The sequence below is a fragment of the Hyaena hyaena genome, unplaced genomic scaffold (assembly GCF_003009895.1).
Source record: "Hyaena hyaena isolate Hyena2069 unplaced genomic scaffold, ASM300989v1 scaffold_305, whole genome shotgun sequence".
Classification (NCBI taxonomy): domain Eukaryota; kingdom Metazoa; phylum Chordata; class Mammalia; order Carnivora; family Hyaenidae; genus Hyaena; species Hyaena hyaena.
In genome coordinates, this window is record NW_024080938.1 from 395,809 (window position 1) to 411,285 (window position 15,477).

The following is a 15,477-nucleotide window of genomic DNA, read 5'->3' on the forward strand; positions in this document are numbered from 1 at the left end:
AACTGTGGATCATGACCAGAGCCAAAGTCAGATGCTTAACTGAATGAGCCACCCAGGCACCGCGGCACCGAGAACTTCGATGTATATCTTCACCCTGAAGGTGAGGAAGCTGAGGCACAGAGAGTTGAGGTAGCTTGTCACCGTTGCCCTGACAGTAAGTAGAGGCGCCAACATTTGGATCTAGAAGAGAGTCAGTGAGTGTGTGGAGTAGAATCCATAGTTTTCTGTTACGTTGACTGTTTCTGAACTCAGGGAGAATCTAGAAATCAGAATATCTCTACTCTATTGGCTTTATACACTGACCTGACCTTGGCATCAAAGAATATTTTCCATCCATAAATAGCAAAGCACATCATTGCCAAATAAATGAGAGAATATTTGCTACTGTGAAATGCCCCCAACAAGCTGAGTTATTACTACTGTGTCATGATTATAACAAGAATAATGTGCATTTATGGAATACTTTATGTCCCCCAAGTACTTCATGGTCGTCCTAATTAGGCAGCCTGTTGACACATTCCCAGGAGATGTCTGCAAATGTTTATCTCCAATGCTTCAGTGCCAGGAAATGTAGAAGTCCCTCTCAGCTTGGGATGGAGAGCCGGGGAAGAGGTATGGGAAAGCCAAAAAGGCTGAGCCCCAAACAATGACTGAATAAGGATCAGACCTAATATGTTAGAAATGCAATACTTGATCTAATTCTCTTTGGACTGTGTAAATCAAAAGTTAATTACTGGGAGGGCCCCATTTGTATTTTTATTGCTCTATTTACATTTTATGAAACCATCTGGTATCATTAATACGCTCAAAGTCAGTTTAGTTTTATTTGCAATTTTACAGCAAAAGAAAAAGCTCATTCTTCCTCAAGTGTGAGAAACCACAGGCCTGGTGGACAAAGGTGGCCGGTGTGGGTGTGGCCTTGGCTGGAACAATGACCGATGGAGAGGCTCTTTGAGTTCTTTCTGGGTGGGATCTGGGCAGGTTTCCAGGGGTCCTGGCAGCTTTTTGGCTGGCTTGGTCACGCAGAGGGAAGGAGGTGCTCTGAGCTGAGGGATAATCTGCATCCCTGGGATGTGGATGACTTCTTAAGAGTTGTACAATGACAGGCTGACGACCAGTAGAACAAGCCCACCAGCTGCCCTTTCTGGGCACCGAGCTACAGTGAACCAGTCCAAGATATCACTGTCTCCAACCAGGCCCATCTGCAGGGCATCCCAGGGGCCACACACATGGATGGCTCCTACAAGCCCTCTTGTTCTTTTTCTCTTGTTCTGCTTCCCTAGGACACAGCTGAGTGGCCCCTTGGAGGTGGCTTAGGGAGATGAGAAACCACCTCCGGACACTCTTGGCTTAGGGACTAATGGCAAATGCTGCCTCCCAATCTCGACCCAAAGTGAGCAGCTGCTGGAGGATTACAAAGCACTGGACCTTCTCGTTTTCATTTTAAATGTTATCTCAGCTGGGCAGTTCTTGCAAATGAGCTCTTAACCCTCCCTTCCTCTCTAATTCCCACCCCCTCCACAACAACCACCGCGCACTCTACCCAAATATGCTCCGGCCAAAACCAGGGCCTACAAGTGGTGCACATTAACTAAATTGCAGCTTACTGGCTCCGTTGGTGATGTTCCCAGATTGAGTTCCTCTGGCTTAACACTTGGATACTAATGACAGGAGCTGGTGGGTCAGATGTGGCTGAGGGATAGCCTTCAAAACCTAAGTGGGAAGAGTTAGCATCACGGAGCTTAGGTTTTAAACTCGTTCATGGATCCATAAGTGAGGTATGGTGGGGGTGCATTTTTTTAAACAGTGAAAATATCTTTCTGCTACAGAAAAACTTGTACTTCATAAGTGTCTGCAATCGTACCCTGCAGGTTTCAGAAACACAAAACAAAACCTTTTATTGATTCTGCCGAAAAATAACCGTAGTTCCTTTCTCTAAGTGATCCCCCGGTGCGGTTTCTTCCCTGTGACCCCTGTCTCCGTAGTTTTCCTGACTCTGCCTCCTCCTATCCAGTGTTTTCTCTGCTACAAGATATGAAGGGGGGGAGGGGGGGAGGATCAGAGGCTTTGAAAGGAAAAAGAAATAAGAAAAACAGAACAAAAACACTGTACGTGCTTGATCATTTCTACCAGATACGACAATTGCTTGGGACCCAGAAAGAATGTTTTGTCCTTCTTTCCTGTTCCCAGCTGGAGGCCATTTCCACAGCTGAAACCACGCAACAAGCAGTGAGTGAACAAGGGCAATGGTTAAGGCACTGAACTCGCTCAATGGACACTGGAGAGTGGGAAGGACTTCTGGAGTCCGGGCCTGGTCTGGGGCTCCATGAGGAGCGGAACAGAGACGCCTTCTCTCCCCGCCCAGGGAGGAGCCATTGCTCCTGCCTGAACTGGTCAGGGCCTGGCTTCCCAGCTCTTGGCAGGATGCTGCCCGTTGCTCTGGTACTTGTAGTTTCAAAGGAGGCGGAAGATTTGGCATTCTCCATGCAAAATCCAAATGCCCAGCAGCCATGAGTCTGGGACCTGGGGAGGGCTGATCAGGTGCTCGTATAATTCCAAGTGCTTTCCACCTTGCCCTTTCGTCTCCTCCTGTCACTGTGCAGCCCATGTTTGATTCATGACAAGGCCCTCAGTTCCTAATGCCACCCCTTCCTTCTCGCCCCCCTAGGCTTCCACGCATGTCCCTTTCAATCCTCTCCACCTTCCTTGGGCATCTGGTTTATTTTGTACATAAACTGCTGATGCAAATGTCCAAAATAAATTATGCTGAATAATAGATGAAGACAGCTACATAATTTATAATGCTAGAGGCCAGACAGAGCTGCATGGGCTGTGTTCAGGCCGGCAGCCCTTCCTCAGCTGCTTACCACAGCCTACTGGGTGTTTACAGCCTTAATGTTAGGAGAAAACAGGGCCCTGTGTCTGTGGCTCAGATGGTCTTCCTTGAGGTGTGTATCTGCCCTCACGTGGACTCCAACCTTTCCACTCAAGCAGTAGCTGTGCACTCAGAGTGGGGACTGTGTGCCACACCTGCCCATCAGCCCAGACCCTGAACCTGCCTTTTCCAGCACCCCGGCAAGCCCCACCTGGTGCTCTAACCACCACCCCTCACCTGTGCCCACACTTCTGTGTCTTCTTCCTCGCTTTCTTGTTTACACCAGGCCTCTGTACTTTTTCAGCTTCTCGTGTGCCCTTCCTTCCACTCGCCCATACCTGGCAATGTGGTTGTTCATGGCCCTATAAAGTCACACAGGCATCTTCCCTGTCGGGGGTGCCTCATGATCACCCACAGCCCAGGAGTCTCCTTGAGGGTGTGGGCCCGCTGGACCTGTACTGGCTGCAGGCCGTATACCTGGGGACTCACAAGTCTTGCCTTGGGAAGCTGCAGGTTGAGAGGAAGTGCATAGAACTGGTGTTGCAGAGGGGAATAGAACCCAGGCAGACCGCTCTGCTCCTGGAAGACATCTTCAGACGAGGGGGCCATCAGTTATTTTTCCTATTCCTTGGTGTCGTATGATAATTGTGAATTGTGGGATGGCTTAGATCACAGCACTGCGTGATAGGCTAACAAGAAATCCGAGTTGTGTAATTATGAGAGCAAATTCACACAGGTCAAAACTCATTAGCCAAAGTGTAAAACCGGCGTTCTGTGATATTACAGCATTCTCTGCATAGCTGTGTGCATTCAGCTTAGAACCCGCCATGCCTCAGAATGATCGGCTGATGTGACACCCTGATGTGGCAGGTCTCTAAATCCAGGATCTGTGACCCAGGGGTATGCGGAAAATGCTAAGAGATTCCGAGTTTCCCAAATGCCCACTATGGTTGAGGAACTGTGCGGGCACATGAATAAGTGTTATCTCCTTCGCACCTCAAACTACCCAGGAGCTGCTCTTTGCTCCATGTTCCAGAGAAGGAACCAGGGCTTTGAACCAAGCAACACTGCTCAGATCACACAGCTGGCACGTGGCTGAAAGGGGGATTTGAGACCAGAAGGCTGAGATGTCTTCAGGGACGCAGCTTTCTTTATAGGTATCAACCTACTCCGACCTGGTCGTTCTGCAGATGGGATTTATTTTCCTCACAAGAGCTAGAGCCCTGTGCCATCATGCACTGGGTCCCTCTCCATCCTGAGCTGCTGAGGGAGCAGTGGATGGAGGATTACCAACCGCAGGCTCAAAGGTGGCATCTTGTCAAACCTTTGCTGTGTCATATAGACAAGTGACTGGGACAGCAGCTGCATTTGAGAAGGCCTTCTGAGCATTGGAAAATAGTTTGGGGATCTAAAAAAGGAAAGCGCATTCGGGCCATGATGATAGTTGTAGAATGATTTCAGATTCTCATTTCCGACAAAAAGATAGAAAGGCCATATAACTATAAGATTAGTTCTGTCCACTTTCAGGGCTGTGACTCACCAGCAAGGCCTGAGGGATCTTGCACTGCTAAACAGAGAATCCAGACAAAAGCAGTTTTGTAAACAGATGCCAAAAGGGGCAAAAGCCTCTGGATTTAGGGGCCTTTTATTCATTTAGAGGCTCCTCCAGCTCCGCTGGAGTTGTGGTTTACAAATGGAGTAGGGGATCTGTGAGTGGGACTTTGCTGTCTGAGACTTTGGGAGAGAATTTAGTGGTAGCACAGGTGGAATATCTGAGTGATTTTAAGACCTGAAATAAGAACAGCCTCAGGCAGACAGAAAATATCCAGAGTCTGCTATCCTTAAGCAGGCTAAAGGATAGCACGCCTTGAAGACCCATATGCTTGCTATGTGTCCAGAAGGCATAGGGACGGCCAAGGGGAGGCTCCCCTACTCTGGCCTCTGACTCCCAGGGACTCCAGGTATCTGTAGCTCCTCTCTTTCAGGCTCCTGTCTGACAGCTTGGAAGCCCCAGGAAAGCAAGGACAACTGTGACGATCACCCACACAAAGCTGAAGAAACTTCTTCAGAAGAATAGGGAGCCCTGGCATTTCTGTGACCTGAACTCCTATTTTATTTCCTAATGAACTTCTCAGGTTAATGCCTCCAACACAGCTCCTTGATGACTACGTCTCATGTGATTCACATGCAAAAATTAGACACCCCTTGTATCTCTTCTCTGAAAGACTAGAAAAGAAGCCATTTGCGCCTTGTGTCTGGCAGGCTTTTCATCTGTCAAGCACGTGCTCCCACTGGGACTTGGTGGCCTAGGGCACACTTGTCCTATCTCCCACTGCAGAAACCTGGGGCGGGGGGGGGGGGGGACCTCACATGCCAAACCCCAGCATTCAACTTCTCAGTTTGGAACAGTCTTAGGGTTGATGGGATAGATGGGTGTTATAATGGCACAACCTGTTAAGGATACGAGGTAACATTGAATTGAAATGATGTTACTGCAACCACTTTGTAGTCAGAATCTGATCAGTGTGAGCAATTAGCAGGATTTCTCAACTCTGGCATTATTGACATTTTGTGCTATGTAATTCTTTGTTGTGGGGACTGTCCTGTGCCTATGGTATTTAACAATATCCTTGATGTCTACTCAGTAGACGCCAGTATCACCACCTGTCTCCCAATTGTTACAGCCCAAAGTGTCTCCAAATATTGTCAAATGTCCTCCAGGAAGCAAAATTTTCCCTGGTCCAATAACCACTGTGGAAACTAATCTCAACCTTTTCCATCAGAGCCATACAAAGTGAGGACCTGGGACATATGGCCTGGTGTCACCTGGGGGCTCCTTAGAAATGCACATTTTCACATCACACCCAGACCTCCTGGGTCAGAAGTTCTGGCTCTGGGACTCGGGCTTATGTTTTATCAAGGCTTCCAGGTGATTCTTATCCATGCAAAATTTTGAGAAATATTGCTACAAGTTAGCCACTTCCCATCTGTGGCTATTGAAATTGTTTCAATTATATCCACTAAAGCTAAAAATCACTTTCTCAGTTACTCTAGCCACATTTCAAAAGCCCAATAGCCACATATAACTGGTGGCTACCAATACTGGATAAGACAGAACATTTTCATCCCTGCAGAAAATTTCATTGGAGTGCACTGTTTTCCACCATAATGAAGTTGCTGCCAAAATGTGGATGCCTCCAAGAACCATAAGACTGTCACTTTTGCTCTCAGCCAAGTCTTACGGAATAAGCACTGGCTACCTTATGGTATTATGTAGCCGGATATAGAAGCAAACTGAGAGAAACCACATTTCTTCCTCGCCTGTACTTGCGTGTAAGATAGATATAACGGTATTTACCTCCCCCCAGAGCCTATCTATGGTAACAGTCAAGGCAACTGGCCAGAGAAACATAAAGTTTGGGGTAAAATACACAATACAGAGCAGGCCCAAGTCTTACTTAAAGGCAGTACATCAGGGTAGGGGAATAAAACACAATTACAAATCCAACTACAACTACATGAGTAGTAAAGGACATAGGCATACAGTGTGAGTTACTTTGCTGGGGAGCTGGGCTTCCAGTAAGATGATGTGGGACTGGCTTGTTCTAGTGCCTGTACTACTGGCTCATGTACAACTGATGAACTTGGATGAACAAAAATCCCCCTGACTTCTGAGAAATTAATGCGGGGCTCTTACTCTAGCAAACTCAAAAATAGAGCTTAACAGCTCCAGAATAAGACATAATAATTCTCATAGCATCAAACTTCCAAGCAATCCCGGGAGTAGAGTAGCCGTAGCACGTGTACCACCTCTTCTCCCTGCCATGCCTGCTGCAGACATCACTAGTTAATTGAGGATGCAGTCAGTACTGATCAGTCCACACTTACCTGCACAGGATGACACCCATCCACAGTCTGTGTCTTTTAATTCAGATTCTCTTATTCACCTCTGTTTCTTTTTGAAAAACCCAAATGCAACTAGTCTTTACAAGAGGGTATTCTACCACATTTCTCCTTTCATGACTGGAGATGTGTTTCTTGGCTTCCAGAAGGTGATCGCTAAATGTTTACTGTCCTCATTCCTTCTCTATGGTCAAATCCTGTATGTTGACACAAGCTGTAATTCACTGCCCCACAATGAGCAGCCGGGTTCCTGGAGCTGCGCAGATACAGGCCATATCTGAGGTACTCCTGGGTTGGTTGATTCCAATTTGGATTATACCAAGCCTGGAGTTCTTTATGATTTATTCTCAAGTATAAATAAAATAAAATAAGACTTATAAAAAATGCACAGGACATCCCCACCCCATTCTGCAACAGTTCAGCAAGACCTTCTCTGTAGGAACCCAGTCTTGAGTGAAATCTGCTCAGTGAGGAAAATCTCTTAAACCTCTGCCAGACAGCCCAGCAGGCTCAGTGATATTTGTCTCTGGCCTCCCTCATCTCCCTGAGACAGGCTGGGAAAGGGCTTCACTGAACAAGAAAATGTAAAAGGTACTGACCCCCTCGGCCTGGCTGCAGTGGCTGGCCAACTGGGGCACCCTCCACCCAGGCTGATGGTTCCTCCTGCTGCTGTCAGCTCTCTGGCTGACTCAGTCCTTCAGTCACCGTCTTGGGTGCCGCAATCCTGTGAAAGTGTCCTCCTTTTGGACATCACTCTGGTCCCCCCACTCTACTTAAATTAGAAGTACTTTAAAGCATGAAAACAAGCAGTGAGCTTCTGGTATGCTCATTTTCTGAAGGCCCCAAAAGTGCATGAGCTGAACCAGACAATAAGCTTCCGGTTCTACCTATGAGAAAGGACGAAACTGATGAGCACTTAAAAGAATGAAGGTTCATCCCCGATGTTCTGGTTGTGGGGGAGTGCAGGGAAACAGCAAAGGGGCTGCAGCAGCAGACCAGGGTGCTAGAGAATTCTAAGAGAAATTGTGAGGGTTGACTGGAAACCAGAGGGACAGGTACGTTTGGTGGAAATTGGGCCACAGATATGAAGGTGAGGGATCATCCCCATTCTCTAAAAGGAAATGACCTAGTTCCTAGAAAGACATGGGATGAGTGTCATCAGTTTACTTGAGGTGAAATTTTTTTAATGTTTATTTATTATTTAAATCATTTAAAAAATTTTATAATGTTTATTTATTTTTAAGAGAGAGAGAGAGAGAGTGGGAGAGGTGCAGAGAGACAGGGAGACACGGAATCCAAAGCAGGCTCCAGGCTCTGAGCTGTAAGCACAGAGCCAGATGCAGGGCTTGAGCTCATGGACCACTAAATCATGACCTGAGCTGAAGACGGCTGCTTAACCGACTGAGCCACCCAGGTGCACCATGTTTATTTATTTTTGAGAGGGAGAGAGTGAGAGAGAGTGAGAGGGAGAAAAAGAGAGAGGAAGGGGAGGAGCAGAGAGAGAAGTAGAAAGAGAATCCCAAGCAGGCTATGCACAGTCAGTGCAGGGTCCAAAGTGGGGCTTGAACTCATGAACTGTGAAATCATGACCTGGGCCAAAATTAAGAGTCCAACACTTAATCAACTGAGCCAGTCCGGAGCCCCTGAAAATCTTATTCTTCAATACAAGCTACAGATTACACCAGGCCAAGCCACGTGCTCTGATTAGCTCTATTTCTGAGACATACACAGTATCTGCTTATGGTCCTATACCTATTTATACATGTATTTGTGCCATATATATTATATATAGATTTCATATGTTTATTTGTATATAAATTACCTATGTACACATACATATATAAGCACATATATTTATTTGTATATAAGTACATATATATGTATATATCATGATAAAAAGGTGTGACTGCAAAATGTCTATGTATATACATATTTGTACATATAAATGAACATATGTGCAAATTATGACATGATCATCAAAAAGGCACAGTCTTTGCATTGAGATAGTTTCAATTTTGAGTCCCAGTTCTGTCACTTAGGGAAGGTGTTCCCTTGGGTGGGTTATTTAATTGAGCCTTGATTTCTTGTTCTGAAAGTAAGTATAATGACACATATAAATTTCATACAGATGTTATAAGGAATAATATAATGAATATAAAACATACGGAACAGGCAATGAATGATAGATATAGTTATGTGCCCACCTTTTCTGCTACTACATTGAGTTGAAGAATGACTCTCTTATTCTCTTGGGTTGGTAATGAAAACAGGGCAAAGTTGGTGGCATTTCTGTTTGAGGTATTGCAAATATTTCCATCCATTTGTACCACCCAGAGTGTTCCTAAGGGTGGGATATCTTTTTTTTTAAATCAAGTTGCTTCCATTGCAATAATGACTCATTTCTTTTAAAAAAAATTTTTTTAACACTTTTATTTATTATTGAGAGACAGAGAAACACAGAGTGTGATGGTGGGAGGGGCAGAGAGAGGGGGAGATACAGAATCTGAAGGAGGCTCCAGAGTCTGAGCTGTCAGCACAGAGCCCGATGCAGGGCTCAAACTCAAAAACCGTGACATCATGACCTGAGCCAAAGTCCGATGCTTAACCGACTGAGCCACCTAAGTGCCCCATAATGACTCATTTCTTTTGTTTCTTTTTGTTATAGTTTATTGTTGAACTGGTTTCCATATAACACCCAGTGCTCATCTCAACAAGTGCCCTCCTCCATGCCCATCACCCCCATTTCTCCCCCAGCCTCATCAGCCCTCAGTTTGTTCTCAGTATTCAAGAGTCTCCATTGGCTTGCTTCCCTCCCTCTCCCCAACTACTTTTTCCCCTTCTCCTTCCCCATGGTCCTCTGTTAAGTTTCTTCTATTCCACTTATAAGTGAAAACATATGGTATCTGTCCTTCTCTGCCTGACATATTTTGCGCAGCATAACATCCTCGAATTCCATCCACATTGCTACAAATGGCCAGATTTCACTTTCTCATTGCCATGTAGTATTCCATTGTATGGATACACCACATCTTTTTGATCCATTCATCAGCTGATGAACATTTAGACTGTTTCCATGATTTGGCTATTGATAAAAGTGCTGCTATGAACATTGGGGTACATGTACCCCCATGCATTAGCACTCCTGTATCCCTCAGGTAAATTCCTAGCAGTGCTATTGCTGGGTCATAAGGGAGTTCTATTGTTAATTTTTTGAGGAACCTCCACCCTATTTTCCAGAGGGGCTGCACCAGTTTACATTCCTACCAACAGTGTAGGAGGGTGCCCGTTTCTCCACATCTTCACCAGCATCTATAGTCTCCTGATTTGTTCAGTTTAGCCACTCTGACCAGCGTGAGGTGGTGTCTCAGTGTGGTTTTGATTTGTAGTTCCCTGATGATAAGGGACACTGAGCATCATTTCATGTGTCTGTTGGCCATCTGGATGTCCTCTTTGGAGAAGAGGTTGTTCATTGTTCATGCACAATGACGCATTTCTATTTTATAACTTGGCGATTTATTGGAGGAGTTCCTTGTTAGGGTTTACAAAACACAAGGGTGCAGGTGACAGCTTGTAAATGCAGTTTCAGGGAGGTAAATGTCAACTCCATACAAAGGAGAACTTTCTTTTTTTATTTTTCTTTATGTTTTATTTATTTTTGAGAGAGAGATCAGGAGTGGGAGAAGAGCAGAGAGAGAGAGGGAAGGAGACACAAAATCGAAAGGAGTCTCCAGGCTCTGGGCTGTCAGTACAGAGCCTGATGCGGGGCTTGAACCTACAAGCTGTGGTATCATGACCTGAGCCGAAGTCGTACGCTTAACAGACTGAGCCACCCAGGCACCCCCAAAGGAGAACTTTCTAAGACAAATTGCTTCTGGAGGAAGTGAGTTCCATGTCATGTACGATGCTTCAGCAGAGGCATAGCAATCATATGTGGGAATTTAAATATCAGATGAGTGTTGCTCTACATATTTTTGAGAGTTCCTTGGAACAAGAAATCCACATATTCCATGGCTTTGTGCCTTCTGAAAGTGGTGTGCTGTGATTTCTGTATTACCTGCATTTCCCCCCTCACTCCACTTCCCTCCTGGTGGCCTCTATTCATCAGTTACAAGGTCCTGAAGGAATCCAATAGTGAGGAGCTGAGATTACATTCTGAGGAAATGGGTAAACTGAAATGGGCCTGGGATTGAACTCAACCGGGCAGCCAGCTTCATTTAGAGGCTAGCACAGTCTTATTAGGAAAATGCAACGATCCAGAACAGCAGCTCTTGCCTGCTCTCCTGGTGGTAGAGGGGGCAGGGCCAGGCTCACTGCAGGTGGAGGATGCAACCCTTTGTACTGGCTGTGAGCTGTCTCCCTACCAGGACAGCTCCCCTGGGCTCAGCTCCCTTAGGTGATCAAAGGGGATGTCCTGAAGCAATTCGGGCCCTGCCTGCCATTTCTGTTTTCTGGGAGCTTCCTTCCAAGTGAATTTCTTGCTTTGCCTCACTAAGTTGTCCCCTCCACCCCAGGCCGTTTCTAATGTATGTTTCTCTTCATCAGTCTAAAGAATAAAACACATTGCAGTGGACTCTGGGAATAGAACAGAGACTACACTGAGTATCTAGATCAGAGCAGTCATGAGGGGAAATTAGAAAATGACATATGAAGAACATTGGAAACATCCATGAAGACAGTCTCTGTCCCTGTGAGGACAGACGGTGAATGAATAAGGCAGGTAGTAGAAACTCAAACAGAAACTATTCAGATTCATCTAGCTAAAAAAGAATGCCTGAAGTTCATAAGATTTCAACCCCAGCTATTAGTAGCCTCACAAGACAGAAGAGATGGATGATTCTGCATTTCTTCAATCCTCAGGCTCTCCTCTCATGCTCTAACTCTTTGTCTCTATTTTTCTGCCCCTGTCTCGATGTCTCTTTACCTCTCTCTCTCTCTCTCTCTCTTTCACACACACACACACACACACACACACACACACACACACATGCTCAAAATACCACCTTTTCCTGAACTCCTTTGAGTTTTACAGGACCATAAAGCCTTCCCCACTTTATAGTGCTTAAGCCTTTCCCATCCATTAAAAGGTAGAAATATTTAAAAATATAACTAGGTATTTTTGTGTCTGTGGCACATTCAAAGATATATGCTCATGCCATTCTAAAGGCAGCCTTGGCAATTTTCAGATGAAAAATGTCATAGAAGTTTGAGATTCTGTAATTATCTATTTATATGCTATGGATGCCCAATGAGGAGTCCAGAGATTGCCTCATTTGCTGACTAGATAGCTGTTCATAAGTAAGTGTAATGTAACACACACCCTATATTGGTTCATAGGGATTGGAAAATTAGTTATGTCACATATGAAAGCCACTTTACATTCATAGGTCATAAACCAAGAGGAAAAATAACCAAAAGTTTCAGTATTCAATTTGTTTACTCTGAGCAAAATGCAACCTCTTAAGCTGATGAGCGGAGGGTGGAAGAGATGGAAAAGGCTTTTAGGAGCTCACTTTAAAAGCTCAAAAGGTGTCTGGGACATTAAATAGCTGTTAAAAGCTCTAGTTGGATAATTTAGGTGTAAATGAGTATGAACTATATGGATTAAATTTGCCTTAAAATACCAGTCTGAAAAATTAAAGAAAGACTATTTGAGACAAACACAGTTTGCCTTTTATCAAAACCTGAACATTTTGAAAAAATAATTTCAGAGTCTCAATGAAAGCTTAAATGCAGTCAGATTTAACTGTCCCTAATGATCTCCCCATTAAAAGCTACAATTCAGTAATAATTATAACGCCATTAAAATAAGTACATGTGTTTATACACACACCACATAAAGTGTACGGATTTAGCCTAAGCTTTTAAAACCTTTTCTATCATAAATATATATAGTATATATATAAATACGCACACACACACACACACACACACACACACACAGGAAAAGTTCGGCCTGTGAATTTGAAAATGTTGATTAGAAAAAACTTTACAACTTAATATACTTGTTTACTTCATCCTTTTGGGTACTGTCTTTTATTAATATTATTATTATTAAAATTGGAATATTATACCTTTATTGTATATTTTCCTCCAAATTATTACTAAAGTTTCTCATTTTGCTAAATTAATGTATAAAGAATTTTTGTGCTTCCTTCTGAGAATAGTCACATTTGAAATAATGTTACACTAAAATACCATGTTTTCAACTTTAATTATAACCTGTAGAGATGACTTTCTACAATGTATTCCTTATGCAATAAAGTGATACATGAAAAAACATCTTTTTAATTATTCATTATTATCATTATTGTTCTATTAAGACCATACTTTTGCTTGATTTTAATGTTGTTTTCTTTAGAATTTAAACATTATATGCAATATTTGGCAAACAAAAAATTCCATTTCAAATATCCTATACTCTCTATTGCCCTGTTTTTTAGAACGTGTTGCCTTTTCTCTCTTCTTAACTCATCAGGATGTTGTGAGTTCATAAGGAAAGGGAAGAAAGCTTGAGGGATGAGAAAATTAGGGCACAGAAATGCCTCTGACCTTGCCCTAAGTTACAGTGGCAGCCGGTGGAGGTATTAAGGTACAGAATGATTACTATTCTTTCAATTTCCAGGGTTCCATTGCAATGTACCACTAAAATTTAAGGTGTCTATCCCAAGATCATTGACATGATTTTTGAAGTTTTTGAAGTACCATCAGAGTAACGGTTTGATGTAAGGTTGAAAAGAATGATACAGATAAATACCTGGGATTATAGTGTCTGAAAATCCATGCTAACAATGATGTGTCATGAGATTACTCAACCTCTTAACAGTTATGGGACCAGGTTCAGTCCCACAGGGTCTGACACATGTTAGGGCATCCCTGGATTTCACACTGATGGCTCACAATGGCCTGTGCCAATTACCATGGCAGTACCAATTTAAGCCTGACTTTAAACCATAATTTCTATGAAATCATGGGTTTAATTTTTAAAATACCCTCTTTAAAAGTATTCACTAAATCAATATGAGAAATTTTATCTAAATTTTCACCCATATACCATCTAAAATCACTGTGCTTGGCATGCATCCTATAATTTCTAAAACACCAGTCTAACCTATTGATCTGATAGAATATCTTTGATTAAATCCAATTAAATTCAACAGACTTTGGCCTGCTGTGTGCCAAGATCACAGTAACCCTTGAGATTTAAAGGTGAAAAATACCCATTTGAATTTGAGTTGCTCATTGACTCTTTATATTCTGGTAGTAACATACATCTTATGTGTCACTTAGCTTGTGCTACATGACAAATTATCCACCAAAGCTTACTGGTTTTAAGCAGTAAATGTTTATTGTTTCTAAAGGAATCTATGGATGGACTGAGAACTAGTTCTAGTCTGGACTAGCTCAGCTGATCTAGTTGCAGGCTGGAGGCTCAGTTGTGCTAGATGGTCTCACTCATGACTTTGGCTTGATGTCACCTGGGGTAACTGGGAGGCATGACCCTATATCTCTCTTCATTGCACAGACTAACAGGGGCTCATCCCTATGGTGGTAATCACAGGGCACTGTCCCAAGGGAAGTAAGAAAAGTCCCAATGAGCCAGGGTTATGGGAGTGTCTTCTAAGGCAAGTTTGCTAATATCTCAATGTCTAAAGCAAGTCCCATGATCAAGCCCAACTTTAGGGAATGAAGAAATAGACTATATATATTTTTTTAATTGGAGTAACAGCAAAGTCAAATTAAAAGTTGCTTGCAGATGAGGATATGAGGAATTTGTGGCCACTTTTGTAATCTACCACATCACATTACCACATAATACATCTTGTAACATACCAGAGTAGAAATCAGTATAAGGAACTGAAAAAGGAGTCAGACTTGATGTATTAAGGAAGACTTTGCAGAGTTGATGACCTGTGCATAAGATTTTGGAGGAAAAATGGAAGCTCTTTGAGTTTAAGAAATCTGATTAGAAGAACTATAGCCAGGAAGGACAGAGACAGAGAATCACGGAGTCAGGTGCAAAGTTGAAAGAGGTACTCAGACTCCATTGTCCTTGCTGGAGGATAAGTCTGGGCTAGAATCGTGATCCTGAAATTATACATAAAGTACTGTATTGTTCTTATTTTAATTTTATGATTATAGGTTTTCCCCCAATTTTAGGTTTTCTCTCAACTCAAATGAAAATGAAATATCTTATTGGAAAAGGAACTTAGTCTTTTTATTTTCTAAGGTGTTTCATTTGCAAGCTGTCCTTCGCAAATAAACTATAAACATTATGCTTGCTTTTCCTTTGAGAGGTATGCTTTAGAAGATGCTCACAATTAAACCAAGACCTGGATGCTGTCTAGAGTATAGATTCTCAGAACTTAATTTTTCTGAGCTCCTCCTTGTGTTCTATCTCTATTTATTAAAACATTAAAATGCTTTCTTAGCCACAATTTCACTCATTTCAAGTTGTAGGTGAACATTTCATTTTATTATTTAGAGCCCTGAATGTTCCAAAAAAAAAAAAACATCCCCCCCCAAAAATATAGGTTAAGCAAAATTCCTTAGCTCAGTCAGTCACGCAAATACTATTTTGGCACCCGAGTAAAATAGGCACAGAGTCCTAAAGTCATAGAGCTTCTGGACTAACAGGAGATGGACAATAACAACACTCATAGTAAGGAAGTAAATCAGAGGGGCACCTGGGTGGCTCAGTC